Source organism: Oncorhynchus mykiss, chromosome 5, assembly GCF_057628025.1.
Source record: "Oncorhynchus mykiss isolate SJ-2025 chromosome 5, ASM5762802v1, whole genome shotgun sequence".
NCBI lineage: Eukaryota > Metazoa > Chordata > Actinopteri > Salmoniformes > Salmonidae > Oncorhynchus > Oncorhynchus mykiss.
Window position 1 is genome coordinate 50,720,840 of NC_143026.1, and position 16,299 is coordinate 50,737,138.

Below are 16,299 nucleotides of genomic sequence, written 5' to 3' on the forward strand. Positions count from 1 at the left end.
AAGTTTTGAGGCATTTTCGTGGTCGTTTAATTTCATTAACTCAACTAATATAAACAATTAGTTAAATATAAAATATAAAATTAAATATAAACAAACAACAAACAAACAATTCCCAAAATAAGGCACTGTTCTTGTTGCTTTGAAAAGCTAGCACATTGTTATTCATTTTTAATAATATAATATTGCAAGCCTGAGTATTATTGTGTCTGATTCTGTATCGCAAGATTGAAAGAAAGAGTTCTTTGTACTTTTTAAATTTTACTTTTGGGTCTTGACTTGTGTTACATTTGCAATATGAAAAATCACGGTGGAGCGCACTCGCCATCTGTTGGATTTTTGCAGTGTTACACTTGGCACTTGCCATCAACTTTGAATGAAACGACGCCGAATTGGGTGGTATTGGACACCGTGTATATGTTTCGAACGGTGCCAATATGTTCCCATTCATTTTTGAACATTTCAGGGGGGTGTTCCCTGACTTTTCAAAGCAACAAGACCAATGCCTTTTTTCGGGAAATTGCAAACATGTACAATTTTGCTGAGCTAATGAAATTAAACAAACACAAAGGGACTCGAACCCTTCTGATTTGAAATCAGACGCCTTATCTATTAGGCCACGCAGTCTACGCCATACAATCCTATATGACATCAAACAGATGTTGCCTAGCAACAACAGACATTAAAGTTGGTAACCTATACGAATGAGGAAACTAGTGATATTTTGCAAGCATGAAAACACTCTATCCCTCAATCTTGCGATGCAGAATCAGACACAATATTTTTCAGGCCTTGCAGTCTTAGATTATTAAAGTTGAATAAACAATGTCCTAGCTTTTAAAAGCAACAAGAACAATGCCTTATTTCAGGAAATTGCAAACATGTCCATATTAGCTGAGTTAACGAAATTAAACGACCACGAAAATGCCTCAATTTTCTGGTTCGAAGTCAGAAGCATTATCCACTATGCAACACCTTCTACTCCATATGACATCAAACAGACGTTGCTTAGCAACAATAGACATCAAAGTTGGGAACCTGTCCAAATGAGGAAAGCTAGTGATTTACCATGTACAAAGAGACTCTTTCCTTCAATCTTGCGATGCGGAATCAGACAAAATAATTCTCAGGCCTTGCAGTTTAACGTTTTTAAAGTTAAAAAACAATATCCTAGCTTCTCAAAGCAACAAGAACAATGCCTTATTTCGGGAAAAGGCCAACATGTCCATATTAGCTCACCTGTTGTGACTAGGGGGCAGTATTTTCATTTTTGGAAAATAATGTTCCCAAAGTAAACAGGATATTTTGTCAGGACAAGATGCTAGAATATGCATATAATTGACAGCTTAGGATAGAAAACACTCTAAGAGTATAACAGGCGAAAGCCTGAGAAAAATCCAGTCCGGAAGTGACTCATGTTTTGAATGCTCTGCGTTCCGATGCGTCCCTATTGAGCAGTGAATGGGCTATCAACCAGATTACTTTTTCTACGTATTCCCCAAGGTATCTACATAATTGTGACGTAGTTTCACGCCTTTATGTTGAAGAATACCCGTAAGCGACTACATTGCGCAAGTGGTCACCTGATGGCTCTCAGAGTGATTCTCGCTCCTACTGAAAAACCAATTGTCCCGGTGGATATATTATCAAATAGATATTTGAAAAACACCTTGAGGATTGATTATAAACAACATTTGCCATGTTTCTGTCGATATTATGGAGCTAATTGTCGTGACCGCAATTTCAGGTCGATTTCTCAGCCAAACGTGAATAACAAACGGCGCTATTTCGGCCTACAAAAATAATATTTTTGGAAAAAAGAAACATTTCCTATCTAACTGGGAGTCTCGTGAGTGAAAATATCCGAAGCTCATCAAAGGTAAACAATTTAATTTGTTTGCTTTTCTGATTTTCGTGACCAAATTACCTGCTGCTAGCTGGACATAATGCTATGCTAGGCTATCGATAAACTTACAAAAACGCTTGTCTAGCTTTGGCTGTAAAGCATATTTTGAAAATCTGAGATGACAGGGTGATTACCAAAAGGCTAAGTTGTGTTTCAATATATTTCACTTGTGATTTTCATGAATAGGAATATTTTCTAGTAATATTTATGTCGGTTGTGTTATGCTAATTAGTGTCAGATGATGACAACGATCCCGTTCACGGGATGGGAGTTACAACAAGTTAAATTTCTCTCCCTCGAGAACGGTAGACCCAATTTTAAAAGCGTTTCCGCCCTTGAGAAGCAGAGAAGTAGAGGAAGATTTTATGCCAAACTATGTTTGTGTAACTGTTTGTTTACTGGTCAAAACGATAGTTGTTTGGGAAAGTAATGAATTGCAATGCTGCTGGCATGATTCACAGACACTTGAAAGTGAGGCGATGGGTTACGAAAACAGCTATAGTTGCAGATTGGTAGCCCTGATTTGAAATCCGACTTCTTCTATGAAGAGCAGAGAAGCAGGGGAAGATTTTAACTTGCGGAACTTTTTTCCTAAAAAATGCTCCGAAAGTGGTCAAATCGACCGTTGTTTGGGAAAGTTTGAAAAAACGTGGTAATGCAGTTACAAAAACAGCTGTACCGTAAGTTTCGTATGGAAAATGTTGATTCTGCACACAGCTATGAATAGCAGAGAAGTAGACGCATATCCCATTCACTCTAACTTCTTGTCTAACTTGTTGCAGTATTGGTCAAAATAGACACTGCTTGACAAAATGTTACAGAAACTGATGTTGTTACTTAAACTCCTGTAACTTTTGATGCAAATATAATTTTTGTCTCTAAACTCCAGATTTGAGTAGCAGAGAAATAGACGAAGCTGGAAAACTTGACAATTCTTGTCTAAGTGGTTGCAAAGTGGATTTATTATTTATTTATTGTGTCAAAAATTGCTTGATTTCACTTACAAAGAATGTCACTTGGAAGTGATGATGTCACAATGGGGCACTTGAGTTTCTTGAGAGATCCAATGAGAGAGGAAGGAGGACATAAAGAGGACAAGAAAGTGAAAAACGGAAAAAGTATAACAGATATCAAAAATTCTATACAAACAACTTGATCGAGACCGTTGCGAATTTGTTGATATTGGAACGGCATTACTAGCTTAACCTCTAGTTAACCTCCTGTAATCGTCGACTGACACTAATTAGCATAATGCAACGGACATAAATATCCACAGAAAATATTCCTATTCATGAAAATCACAAATTAAATATATTGAGACACAGCTTATCCTTTTTTAATCACCCTGTCATCTCAGATTTTCAAAATATGCTTTACAGCCAAAGCTAGACAAGCGTTTGTGTAAGTTAATCGATAGCCTAGCATAGCATTTTGTCCAGCTAGCAGCAGGTAACTTGGTCACAGAAATCAGAAAAGCAATCAAATCGTTTACCTTTGATGAGCTTCAGATGTTTTCACTCACGAGACTCCTAGTTAGATAGAAAATGTTCCTTTTTTCAAAAAATATTATTTTTGTAGGCGAAATAGCTCCGTTTGGCTGAGAAATCGCCCGGAAATTGCAGTCATGAAAACGCCGAAAAAATAATCCAAATTAGCTTCATAATATCGACAGAAACATGGAAAACGTTGTGTTTTTCAAATATCTATTCAATAATATATTCACCAGGACAATTAGTTTATCTGTAGGACCTATTGGAATAATGGCTACCTCTGTAGTTTACGCGAGAGTCACTCTGGGAGCCATCAGGTGACCACTTGTGCAATGTAGCCGCTTACGGGTATTCTTCAACATGAATGCATAAAACTAGGTCACAATGCTGTAGGCACCTTCGGGAATACGGAGAAAGAGTAATCTGGTTGATAGCCCATTCACTGCTGTATAGGGACGCATTGGAACGCAGCGCTTTCAAAACATGAGGCACTTCTGGATTAGAATTCTCAGGCTTTCGCCTGCAACATCTGTTCTGTTATACTCACAGACAATATTTTTACATTTTTGGAAACTTTAGTGTGTTTTCTATTCTAAACGGTCAATTATATGCATATTCTAGCTATTTGTACTGACAAAATATCCCGTTTACTACGGGAACATTATTTTTCCAAAATAGAAAATACTGCCACCTAGTCACAAAAGGTTAATATTTAAACAGGTACAGTGCCTTGCGAAAGTATTCGGCCCCCTTGAACTTTGCGATCTTTTGCCACATTTCAGGCTTCAAACATAAAGATATAAAACTGTATTTTTTTGTGAAGAATCATCAAGTGGGACACAATCATGAAGTGGAACGACATTTATTGAATATTTCAAACTTTTTTAACAAATCAAAAACTGAAAAATTGGGCGTGCAAAATTATTCAGCCCCATACTTTGTAGCGCCACCTTTTGCTGCGTTTACAGCTGTAAGTCGCTTGGGGTATGTCTCTATCAGTTTTGCACATCGAGAGACTGAAATTTTTTCCCATTCATCCTTGCAGAACAGCTCGAGCTCAGTGAGGTTGGATGGAGAGCATTTGTGAACAGCAGTTTTCAGTTCTTTCCACAGATTCTCGATTGGATTCAGGTCTGGACTTTGACTTGGCCATTCTAACACCTGGATATGTTTATTTTTGAACCATTCCATTGTAGATTTTGCTTTATGTTTTGGATCATTGTCTTGTTGGAAGACAAATCTCCGTCCCAGTCTCAGGTCTTTTGCAGACTCCATCAGGTTTTCTTCCAGAATGGTCCTGTATTTGGCTCCATCCATCTTCCCATCAATTTTAACCATCTTCCCTGTCCCTGCTGAAGAAAAGCAGGCCCAAACCATGATGCTGCCACCACAATGTTTGACAGTGGAGATGGTGTGTTCAGCTGTGTTGCTTTTACGCCAAACATAACGTTTTGCATTGTTTTGTTGCCAAAAAGTTCAATTTTGGTTTCATCTGACCAGAGCACCTTCTTCCACATGTTTGGTGTGTCTCCCAGGTGGCTTGTGGCAAACTTTAAACAACACTTTTTATGGATATCTTTAAGAAATGGCTTTCTTCTTGCCACTCTTCCATAAAGGCCAGATTTGTGCAATATACGACTGATTGTTGTCCTATGGACAGAGTCTCCCACCTCAGCTGTAGATCTCTGCAGTTCATCCAGAGTGATCATGGGCCTCTTGGCTGCATCTCTGATCAGTCTTCTCCTTGTATGAGCTGAAAGTTTAGAGGGACGGCCAGGTCTTGGTAGATTTGCAGTGGTCTGATACTCCTTCCATTTCAATATTATCGCTTGCACAGTGCTCCTTGGGATGTTTAAAGCTTGGGAAATCTTTTTGTATCCAAATCCGGCTTTAAACTTCTTCACAACAGTATCTCGGACCTGCCTGGTGTGTTCCTTGTTCTTCATGATGCTCTCTGCGCTTTTAACGGACCTCTGAGACTATCACAGTGCAGGTGCATTTATACGGAGACTTGATTACACACAGGTGGATTATATTTATCATCATTGGTCATTTAGGTCAACATTGGATCATTCAGAGATCCTCACTGAACTTCTGGAGAGAGTTTGCTGCACTGAAAGTAAAGGGGCTGAATAATTTTGCACGCCAATTTTTCAGTTTTTGATTTGTTAAAAAAGTTTGAAATATCCAATAAATGTCGTTCCACTTCATGATTGTGTCCCACTTGTTGTTGATTCTTCACAAAAAAATACAGTTTTATATCTTTATGTTTGAAGCCTGAAATGTGGCAAAAGGTCGCAAAGTTCAAGGAGGCCGAATACTTTCGCAAGGCACTGTACATACTGAACGATTAGTCCTCTGGGTTTTGCCTGCTACATAAGTTCTGTTATACTCACAGACATGATTCAATCAGTTTTAGAAACTTCAGTGTTTTCTATCCAAATCTATTAATAATATGCATATCTTATATTCCTGGCATGAGTAGCAGGAAGTTGAAACTGGGCACGCTGTTTATCCAAAAGTGAAAATGCTGCCCCCACTTCACAGTAGAAGCATCAAACAAGGTTCTAAAGACTGTTGACATCTAGTGGAAGCCTTAAGAAGTGCAACATGACCAATATCCCACTGTATCTTCAGTAAGGAATGAGTTGAAAAATGACCAACCTCAGATTTCCCACTTCTTGGTTGGATTTTTTTCTCAGTTTTTTGAGTAAGCCTTTGTCATAGGGTAAAAGTTGCATACCCCTGGGCTGTGGGCTGCACACCTTGGGTCAAATATTAGGTTCTGTAGCTGTGTATTTTATCGAAACAATTCTGTTCTACAATGGTTATTTTCCTTAGCTCAGGGTAAGAAGTAGCAGGCCTAGAAGAGTCTAATGCGATGCAAACATTTGAGTTGTGTTCTTCTTCCTTTTAATCAATCATAATATTTTGTCAAATGCCTTACAGGTTGTTTTGCCTATTGATGGCAGCTGTGGGCATTCAAGCACAATAGACACCTATAAGTATGCATTTTGCACCCTGTAAATTCAAGCACTAAGCGTTTGACAATATATTTTTAAATAACCTTTCCCATTCCAGATGACCTCAACGCTGAATGCCTTGGTAACGTTATTCATTTGAGTGTCGCTCCTCTTTTTGAAGAGGTTGATGCTGTCTTCAGTGAGTTTGCCTCTTATTCTCTTTCTCTCCTTTCATAATTCATGGCTTGATATTGCTTGTCAACTCTTGTGTTCACACCATCTCCATCCCTTCCAGATGACACACAAATCATAAACCTGACGCCTGGCCTTGCTACTCAGTGTGCCTTCAGCTATAAATTTGACCCCATGTTTTTTGTGTGTCTTGCTTTTCCCAAAACATGGTAACCCTAAGCACTGTAGTGTTTGTCCATTTGAAGTTCAAGCAGTTTGCCTTTCAGTGTCACTGCATTTGCAAACCATAATGTAGCAATGTCATTTTATTTAACCTTTGACATGGAGTCATGCTGAGACCAGGCTCTTTTACAGATGAGCCCTGCATACACAAAGATACAAGTCAATATTTGCATCACTAGATGTAAAAATGAAATAATTGAAAACAAACACATGTAGAGGTGGAGGTGGTAATTCATAACATTTTAAAGCATGGAGTTTACTAGAAGTACGGTGCCAGAAACATTGAAGCAGTTTCACTGAACTCTGTGGATATCAAAAGGATCTCCATTGTTAGCCACCCCTGGGTCTGGTATCTCTTACCTCTAAGTTAACGATGACATAAGGTACAGCAGAAGTTTATGGAGCGCTTTCAGAGGGCCAGCCAGCTTTCTGATACAGACTGCAGTCATGTGAACTACTGAGCAATTCTCCTGTAGTGTGGCTTCAATACAGTGGCAGCTGCATTCATATAGCCTATTTTGCCACAGTTTTTAACTTGCATGAATGTCACCTGAATTATTTGTTTTTTGCTATATAATGAAAGGCTTTTTTTCCTTCCCCCTTCATTTTAGGATGATACGATGTTCAGCTTGGTCATGCAATTCAGGCTGCCAGGAAACCACATGACTGAAGACCCTGTGTATAGATTGGGAAAAACCTGTAGCTACACCCCCTGGACCTCCCGAGAGATTCTGTGCGACCGCAACTACATGGAGGTAAGTGAGCAGAGCATGCCCCAATGGACATGTTTACAGTCGAGCTTGTCGTACTGCCTGTATAAATGATCTGTCTAGAGCTACAACTGTCCAGTGTTTAATTTCTTCTGCAACACAACGTAGAGGTCTTGACTCCCCCTCTCTCTCAATTCCTCTTCAAAATGCACATAGGACAACTTTAGTGGTGAGGAATCTTGGCCTATTCTCAATGCATTTAAGGAGGCGAGTGGACAGATTGAGAACTGGCCCTTGATTTCCTATTGTATGGGAGGGAGAAAGGCCATTATTCCCTATGCATTTTCTTCTCTAGGTGTCTGTCAGAAGGACTCTTCCAGACATCCAAACCATCCCCGAACAGCCCACTGGGGGCCCGAAAGCAAGGAGCGCCAACTTCCGGAGAGGAGCGGAGGTAGCCATATTTCAGTTTCTGTAATTTCACTACAACATGACAGGATGGCGCTAAACAAAATGTGCGTTTGTTGACAATTTTGTTCAATTCATATTACCATTTCCTGAGACAGGCTGTTGCTTCAGGATACAAAATGACAGCAGTCGTCTTTAGTCCTAGCAAGAAGGTCATGAATGTGGATGAGGTCCAACGAAAGGGCTATGCAATACGGCTGGTGTTAAGAAGCCCTCATAATGCAGAGGAGACATACCTCCAGAATGTAAGCTGACTTTCTCCACTTCCTCCATGAACTGGGTCATGTTCAGTAGAGCAAACATTTGGAAATGGTGGCCCTACTTGAACTCTGCAACATATTGTTAATACGGTTTGCCCTACTGAACACAGCCCTGGTGTGGTTGCCCCCTGAACAGGTAGCTGGGGTTCCGATGCGGGTGCTCTCAACCTTCTTTGAGCAGAAGTGGCTGGTTACTCGAATAGATGCCACAGCTGTTTGTCCAACACCAGGTTGAGTGTGAAATAATTTAAGATCCTTTAAACCCAGTTCTTAATTGGCTCTAGACAAGACTTTCATTTGTGTTATGCAGTGTTTAGTTGGGAAAATGTTTTGGGGTGAACTTTTTCCAAATAATGGCACATTTGTTTTCAGTTGCAAAATGTTATGTTATGATGTGCACTTGGCTTCTTGTTTCACTGCAGAGGCCTTTACTCCAGAAGTGATCACCTGGTACATGCCCAAGCACAGACCCACTTTTCGCCTCTGATGCCTTCACCATGTTGGAGATGTACATGGGAATTGATGCTAAGAGGCTGGACTCTGAGGAAAAGGCTGCCAGAAACTACTCGGTTTTAGTCACAGGCTCATATTATTGTTGAAATTCCGGTGGGGGCGGTTGGCGGCTATTTCAAGGTCAGCGTTGGATGAGTAAAATGTTCCTGTTTAATTTCTAAATATAATTTGTAGAGCCTTTTTTACTGCAGCAGTTGTTAGTGCTTTGCAGTAACCCTTTGCCATCTCTCATGGGTAAACTCCTAGAAACGTTGTCTTGTGTAAAATGTTTTTTTATTGAGCAATTGTCTGCTTAATCAGGCTAATATACAATGGATTGCAAAATTGTGTGAATGTTGCATAAAATGACACTTAAACATACTCTACCGCTTGTCTTTGCACTTTGTCCTTTAGCCGCTTGAAATTTGAGACCAAATATCCACACTAAAGTATTTTTTACCTGACTTTTTAGGGAGCCGGTAGCTTTGCCACTGTCAACTGAATGCAAGCAACACTCGGCTGCTGTTTACATATTGTGCAAGTGTTTACTTTGTGTGTCAATTGCTTTGAAAATGCATACCGCCAGAAATGCAAGTTGACAACCATATACCTACCAGCACTCTAACGTCTGGTAAACAATACTTTCCTTTGCATATTTTGTCTTAAATTACGAAAAGACAAGCGGTAGAATAATTGTATTTAACTTTCTGGCTTATAAGGAACATTGACCTGTTTATGCACTCCAATTGTGTATTACTGCCTGACTGCATCACTAGTCTCCCTTACAGAGCCATATTCAGGATTACCAGTACTTTGTCACTTACACCATTGAGCCCATGCTTGAGTTTCTGTGGATCGAGGAGGTCGCACACGAGGACACCAGCTACAAAGTCCTCTTCCCTATCACAACACCTCCGATGGCCAGGCTTCCACAAGTTCGCAACTGTGAGTCTGGTTTAGTTAAAAAGTGCCTATGGTAATTTGGGATGCCTGGGTTGTTCATTAGGCACAAAACAGAAGAACATGTACTGAAACTGTGAGGCAATACCCGGACTTATCCAATAACAAATGTGCATTTTCAACTTCCATTGTACCGCATTGCACAATGTTTTCCTTTGTTTGCTTATGAACAGACACGCCCTTAGACACCGTTCCTGAGCAGGCAGTGTTTGTGCTTGAGTTGGGGACCTTCAACCTTGATGTGGAGCTGCTGAACATCACCTTTCCCACCATGGTGCTAACTGTTGCAGAGTGCAACGCCAGAGGCTTCAATGTTCAGGAGCAGAGATCCCCGGACAACACCTTGAAGACCTTCAGGATGGACCTGAGGATGGAGGAGTGTTTCTGTTAAATGCAAAGCCACATGCAGTGATTTGTACATGCCCTAATAAGTGGGCCACCAACAAAATATAAATAATGGCACAAAAGTACTTTGTATCCCTCATTTACTCAAGTGTTTCCATTATTTTGGCAGTTGTACGCATTCACTTGCCAATAGTGCTTGATTTAGAGGAATGAGGGCAACATTACTTAAAGTACACTGCTCAAAAAAATAAAGGGAACACTTAAACAACACAATGTAACTCCAAGTCAATCACACTTCTGTGAAATCAAACTGTCCACTCAGGAAGCAACACTAATTGCTAATTGACAATAAATTTCACATGCTGTTGTGCAAATGGAATAGACAACAGGTGGAAATTATAGGCAAATTAGCAAGACACCCCCCAATAAAGGAGTGGTTCTGCAGGTGGTGACTACAGACCACTTCTCAGTTCCTATGCTTCCTGGCTGATGTTTTGGTCACTTTTGAATGCTGGCGGTGCTTTCACTCTAGTGGTAGCATGAGACGGAGTCTACAACCCACACAAGTGGCTCAGGTAGTGCAGCTCTTCCAGGATGGCACATCAATGCAAGCTGTGGCAAGAAGGTTTGCTGTGTCTGTCAGCGCAGTGTCCAAAGCATGGAGGCGCTACTAGGAGACAGGCCAGTACATCAGGAGACGCGGAGGAGGCCGTAGGAGGGCAACAACCCAGCAGCAGGACCGCTACCTCCGCCTTTGTGCAAGGAGGAGCAGGAAGAGCACTGCCAGAGCCCTGCAAAATGACCTCCAGCAGGCCACAAATGTGCATGTGTCTGCTCAAACGGTTAGAAACAGACTCCATGAAGGTGGTATGAGGGCCTGACGTCCACAGGTGGGGGTTGTGCTTACAGCCCAACACCTTGCAGGACGTTTGTGGCATTTGCCAGAGAACACCAAGATTGGCAAATTCGCCACTGGCGCCCTGTGCTCTTCACAGATGAAAGCAGGTTCACACTGAGCACATGTGACAGTCTGGAGACGCCGTGGAGAACATTCTGCTGCCTGAAACATCCTCCAGCATGACCGGTTTGGCGGTGGGTCAGTCATGGTGTGGGGTGGCATTTCTTTGGGGGGGGCCGCACAGCCCTCCATGTGCTCGCCAGAGGTAGCCTGACTGCCGTTAGGTACCGAGATGAGATCCTCAGATGCCTTGTGAGACCATATGCTGGTGCGGTTGGCCCTGGGTTCCTCCTAATGCAAGACAATGCTAGACCTCATGTGGCTGGAGTGTGTCAGCAGTACCTGCAAGAGGAAGGCATTGATGCTATGGACTGACTGAATCCAATTGAGCACATCTGGGACATCATGTCTCACTCCATCCATCAATGCCACGTTGCACAACAGACTGTCCAGGAGTTGGCGGATGCTTTAGTCCAGGTCTGGGAGGAGATCCTTCAGGAGACCATCCGCCACCTCATCAGGAGCATGTCCAGGCGTTGTAGTGAGGTCATTCAGGCACGTGGAGGCCACACACACTACTGAGCCTCATTATGAATTGTTTTAAGGAAATTACATCAAAGTTGGATCAGCCTGTAGTGTGGTTTTCCACTTTAATTTTGAGTCACTCCAAATCCAGACCTCCATGGGTTGCTAAATTTGATTTCCATTGATAATTTTTGTGTGATTTTGTTGTCAGCACATTCAACTGTGTAAAGAAAAGTATTTAATGATAATAATGTTTCTTTCATTCAGATCTAGGACGTGTTATTTTAGTGTTCCCTTTATTTTTTTGAGCAGTGTATATACAGTGCCTTGCGAAAGTATTCGGCCCCCTTGAACTTTGCGACCTTTTGCCACATTTCAGGCTTCAAACATAAAGATATAAAACTGTATTTTTTTGTGAAGAATCAACAACAAGTGGGACAGAATCATTAAGTGGAACGACATTTATTGGATATTTCAAACTTTTTTAACAAATCAAAAACTGAAAAATTGGGCGTGCAAAATTATTCAGCCCCTTTACTTTCAGTGCAGCAAACTCTCTCCAGAAGTTCAGTGAGGATCTCTGAATGATCCAATGTTGACCTAAATGACCAATGATGATAAATACAATCCACCTGTGTGTAATCAAGTCTCCGTATAAATGCACCTGCACTGTGATAGTCTCAGAGGTCCGTCAACAGCGCAGAGAGCATCATGAAGAACAAGGAACACACCAGGCAGGTCCGACATACTGTTGTGAAGAAGTTTAAAGCCGGATTTGGATACAAAAAGATTTCCCAAGCTTTAAACATCCCAAGGAGCACTGTGCAAGCGATAATATTGAAATGGAAGGAGTATCAGACCACTGCAAATCTACCAAGACCTGGCCATCCCTCTAAACTTTCAGCTCATACAAGGAGAAGACTGATAAGAGATGCAGCCAAGAGGCCCATGATCACTCTGGATGAACTGCAGAGATCTACAGCTGAGGTGGGAGACTCTGTCCATAGGACAACAATCAGTCGTATATTGCACAAATCTGGCCTTTATGGAAGAGTGGCAAGAAGAAAGACATTTCTTAAAGATATCCATAAAAAGTGTCGTTCAAAGTTTGCCACAAGCCACCTGGGAGACACACCAAACAAGTGGAAGAAGGTGCTCTGGTCAGATGAAACCAAAATTGAACTTTTTGGCAACAATGCAAAACGTTATGTTTGGCGTAAAAGCAACATAGCTCATCACCCTGAACACACCATCCCCACTGTCAAACATGGTGGTGGCAGCATCATGGTTTGGGCCTGCTTTTCTTCAGCAGGGACAGGGAAGATGGTTAAAATTGATGGGAAGATGGATGGAGCCAAATACAGGACCATTTTGGAAGAAAACCTGATGGAGTCTGCAAAAGACCTGAGACTGGGACGGAGATTTGTCTTACAACAAGACAATGATCCAAAACATAAAGCAAAATCTACAATGGAATGGTTCAAAAATAAACATATCCAGGTGTTAGAATGGCCAAGTCAAAGTCCAGACCTGAATCCAATCGAGAATCTGTGGAAATAACTGAAAACTGCTGTTCACAAATGCTCTCCATCCAACCTCACTGAGCTCGAGCTGTTTTGCAAGGAGGAATGGGAAAAAATTTCAGTCTCTCGATGTGCAAAACTGATAGAGACATACCCCAAGCGACTTACAGCTGTAATCGCAGCAAAAGGTGGCGCTACAAAGTATTAACTTAAGGGGGCTGAATAATTTTGCACGCCCAATTTTTCAGTTTTTGATTTGTTAAAAAAGTTTGAAATATCCAATAAATGTTGTTCCACTTCATGATTGTGTCCCACTTGTTGTTGATTCTTCACAAACAAATACAGTTTTATATCTTTATGTTTGAAGCCTGAAATGTGGCAAAAGGTTGCAAAGTTCAAGGGGGCCGAATACTTTCGCAAGGCACTGTAGTTTGTTTTAATAGTCCCCAAATGTACTTAGTTGATGTTGAATAAGGTTCTGTTACAACAATAATGCTATCAATTGACCAATGCTTTTAACTTCACTACAGAGAAGGGCGAATAAGGTGTCACAACCTTCACTCTTCAGCTGATCTACGGCCTGGTCATCTTTCCAGAGCACGCTCCTCTCTCACTCTGCCATTGTGGACATTGTACTGCTGGACATTGGTATGTCTCTGGACTACGCCAAACTACTGTTGAATGCTTTCCTCTCGTTAATGATTGCTCTGAAAGGAAATTGGCAGTGATAGCCCAACTAGCCATACTGTAGGTTTTTCCTATGCGGTCTCTCTACAAAGAAAATGTTAAGCTTTAGAGTATTTGGACCCAGTTGTCCTGTTCCTGATTTGCCAGGATCGTGTTTATTCAGGCCCACCGTTGCAAAACAAAGGTTTCTTCTTGGTCAAGTTCAAGTAGTACCTTCCTGTTTTTTATGCTTAATGAACACAACCCTGTTTGTCCTTGTAGTGCCACCCTCAGTCACTGGCAATTGTTATCAGGAGAACTTCCACATCACGGTGGACTACAGGAACCAAGAGCCCTTTTTCGTGGTCTTGGTTGGCAAGCGGTTGTTTAACCATGAGCTTGCTCAACAGTATTTAACAGAGGGCGACGCAGACTTCACCATCACGTTGCCTTTTTCTTCACCGGATGCAGTGTTTGAGGTACGACGCACTCCCAAAACATTTTAACCTAAATTGCTGCCGCTAGCCTCGCTTTCCTTACCTTGTATACATGCATACAATATTGGAATAATGAACTCTCCCATTGGTTCCCAGTCGGTTCACTCGTCCTCTGTCAGGAGCAGACTGGATGTGGCTCTGTTGAATCCTTACAACAAACAGCTTTCTCAAACAATTACTTCCGATAAATAGTCGTTTGACATGGTTTCTTGCAAATACTGTGAGTCTAATAGTAGTGCCAGATGGGCATGGTTTGCACTTTTGGTGCTATTCCATTGGTTCTACTGTGCTCGGCAAGCTCAATTAAGTGTAACAAATACAGAACCCAGGTCTGATGGCTACCTGTCTTTTGCTCCCCCACCTCCAAGAGTGTTTCTCTAACGGAATGATGACTGCGCTGGCGGTGATGGTGGAGTCTGTTCCCGGTCTGAACCCCGGTCAGCTGACCCTGAGCGACCCCGCCTGTGGTCCCACCTACAGCGACGATCGCTTCTCCTACTTCCACTTCACTGTGAAGTGAACAAAACAATTACTAAATACTATAACAAGTTAGTTCAATATTGTGAGTTAGGAATGAGAAGTCTGAGTGAATCATTAATCCAAGATGGGATTTAGGGAACAAAACAAAAATCTTTGTTATTGGACAAGTTCAAGTAGTTCCTGGCACCACCAGGAAGGTAAAATGACTATTACCCTGAGGTGATGGGTACTGTGTATTTACGGACTGTTTGCTTCCGCAGGCTGTAATAAACAATTCCCCTCTACTACATAGTTTATCAACAATGTCATGCTGTATGAGAACGAAATCTCCTTGCCAGATGAACTTGAGGTGAAGCTGTATGCCACAACGTCTTCAGAGGAGGAATATCAGTAAGTATATTTACGCATCGCAATTGTAGCTATTAGCTTTTATAGGGTGTTTTTTTCCTTCATCAATTGCTCAATACTTTGTATACAGGGAAAATGTGCCTCCACTACCAGTGTGTCCACTCCATTGCTTGAAGTTGCCTACATTCCTCTTTTTAGGTTAAAGGTTTCCTGCTACTACGGCCAACATCACTCGCACATTGGCCTTCCTGACCAGGCCGCGTGACAACTAGCTTTTTGCCGAGACTGGGATGGGTCGACTAATGGTCAGAATGAGACTCGCTCAGGGTAACCGTGCACAAATTTAGAATTTCAACTTGACCCCTAGCCTCTAAAAGAATCTTGGAAGGTCTCCTTTACAAAACCATTCCCAAAAATGTAATCCTTATGATATATTACTCTTGCGTTCTGAGATCTACAGGTGTGGCTATGGAGTAACGGTGAGGAGCTGATTTGGGGGGGTAGTGTTGGCTATAAATGGCTTGTGTTCATCGGGGCACAACAGGATATGATAAACGAGCCTTTCTTAATGGACAAGTTCAGATGGTGCCCACTGAACACGACCCCCGGTTGTCTTTTGTTCTTTGTTCCAGACGCCTCGTATAACACGTTCCACCAGGAGGACTATCCAGTGGTGAAGTACCTGAGACAGCCTCTGCACTTTGAGGTGGAGCTGACCACGTCCTCTGACCCCAAGGTAGCGCTGGTGCTTGACCACTGCTGGGCCACCCTCAACGAGGACCGCGACTCCCGACCCTGGTGGAATCTCATCATTAATGGGTAACATGTTGTTTTTGGGCGCAGTGTTATTCCACAGGTGTGGTTCCTGAGTAATTAGCAACCTATCATGCTTGGCAGGCCATTTACTTTGGCTACTGTGGCTATGCCCCATCCATAGGTCCTGAGTGGTCACAATGCTTAAAAATGATGTGAGCCGTGTGCGGTCTGTCACCAGATCTCCACCCAATTTAACACTTATGGGAGATTCTGGCGCGTACGATCACATGCTTGTTATCACTGAGTGGTCCCTGCAGCGTACCATTGGAATGGAACGTATGCTGCAACAAACTACTCTAAAGCGCGTTGTCTGAAAAGCAGCTAAACAATGTCTTGTACTGAAGAGAAATCAAGGTCTTCACAACTTTATTCCACCTTTGCTTGTAAAATATATACATGTTAATGTTATCTTCTAGTCGAAATAACAGGTTGACTTGTTTTACAATGTGATGCGGTACAAGGGAGCCATGTAAATCTAGTT

At 41.8% G+C, this 16,299-nt stretch overlaps 1 pseudogene across 1 annotated transcript; it reads left to right on the top strand.

Annotated features, from left to right (window-relative positions):
* Positions 1-7,128: 7,128 nt before the first annotated feature.
* LOC149983500 (uncharacterized) lies at positions 7,129-15,825 on the top strand (annotated as a pseudogene). The gene is made up of 17 exons (XR_016496118.1): positions 7,129-7,525; positions 7,836-7,934; positions 8,047-8,193; positions 8,345-8,445; position 8,519; positions 8,633-8,841; positions 9,489-9,645; positions 9,834-10,038; positions 11,719-11,740; positions 13,547-13,659; positions 13,960-14,156; positions 14,271-14,358; positions 14,516-14,690; positions 14,829-14,830; positions 14,915-15,044; positions 15,201-15,329; positions 15,635-15,825. The product of XR_016496118.1 is annotated as an uncharacterized LOC149983500 (transcript).
* Positions 15,826-16,299: the final 474 nt, after the last annotated feature.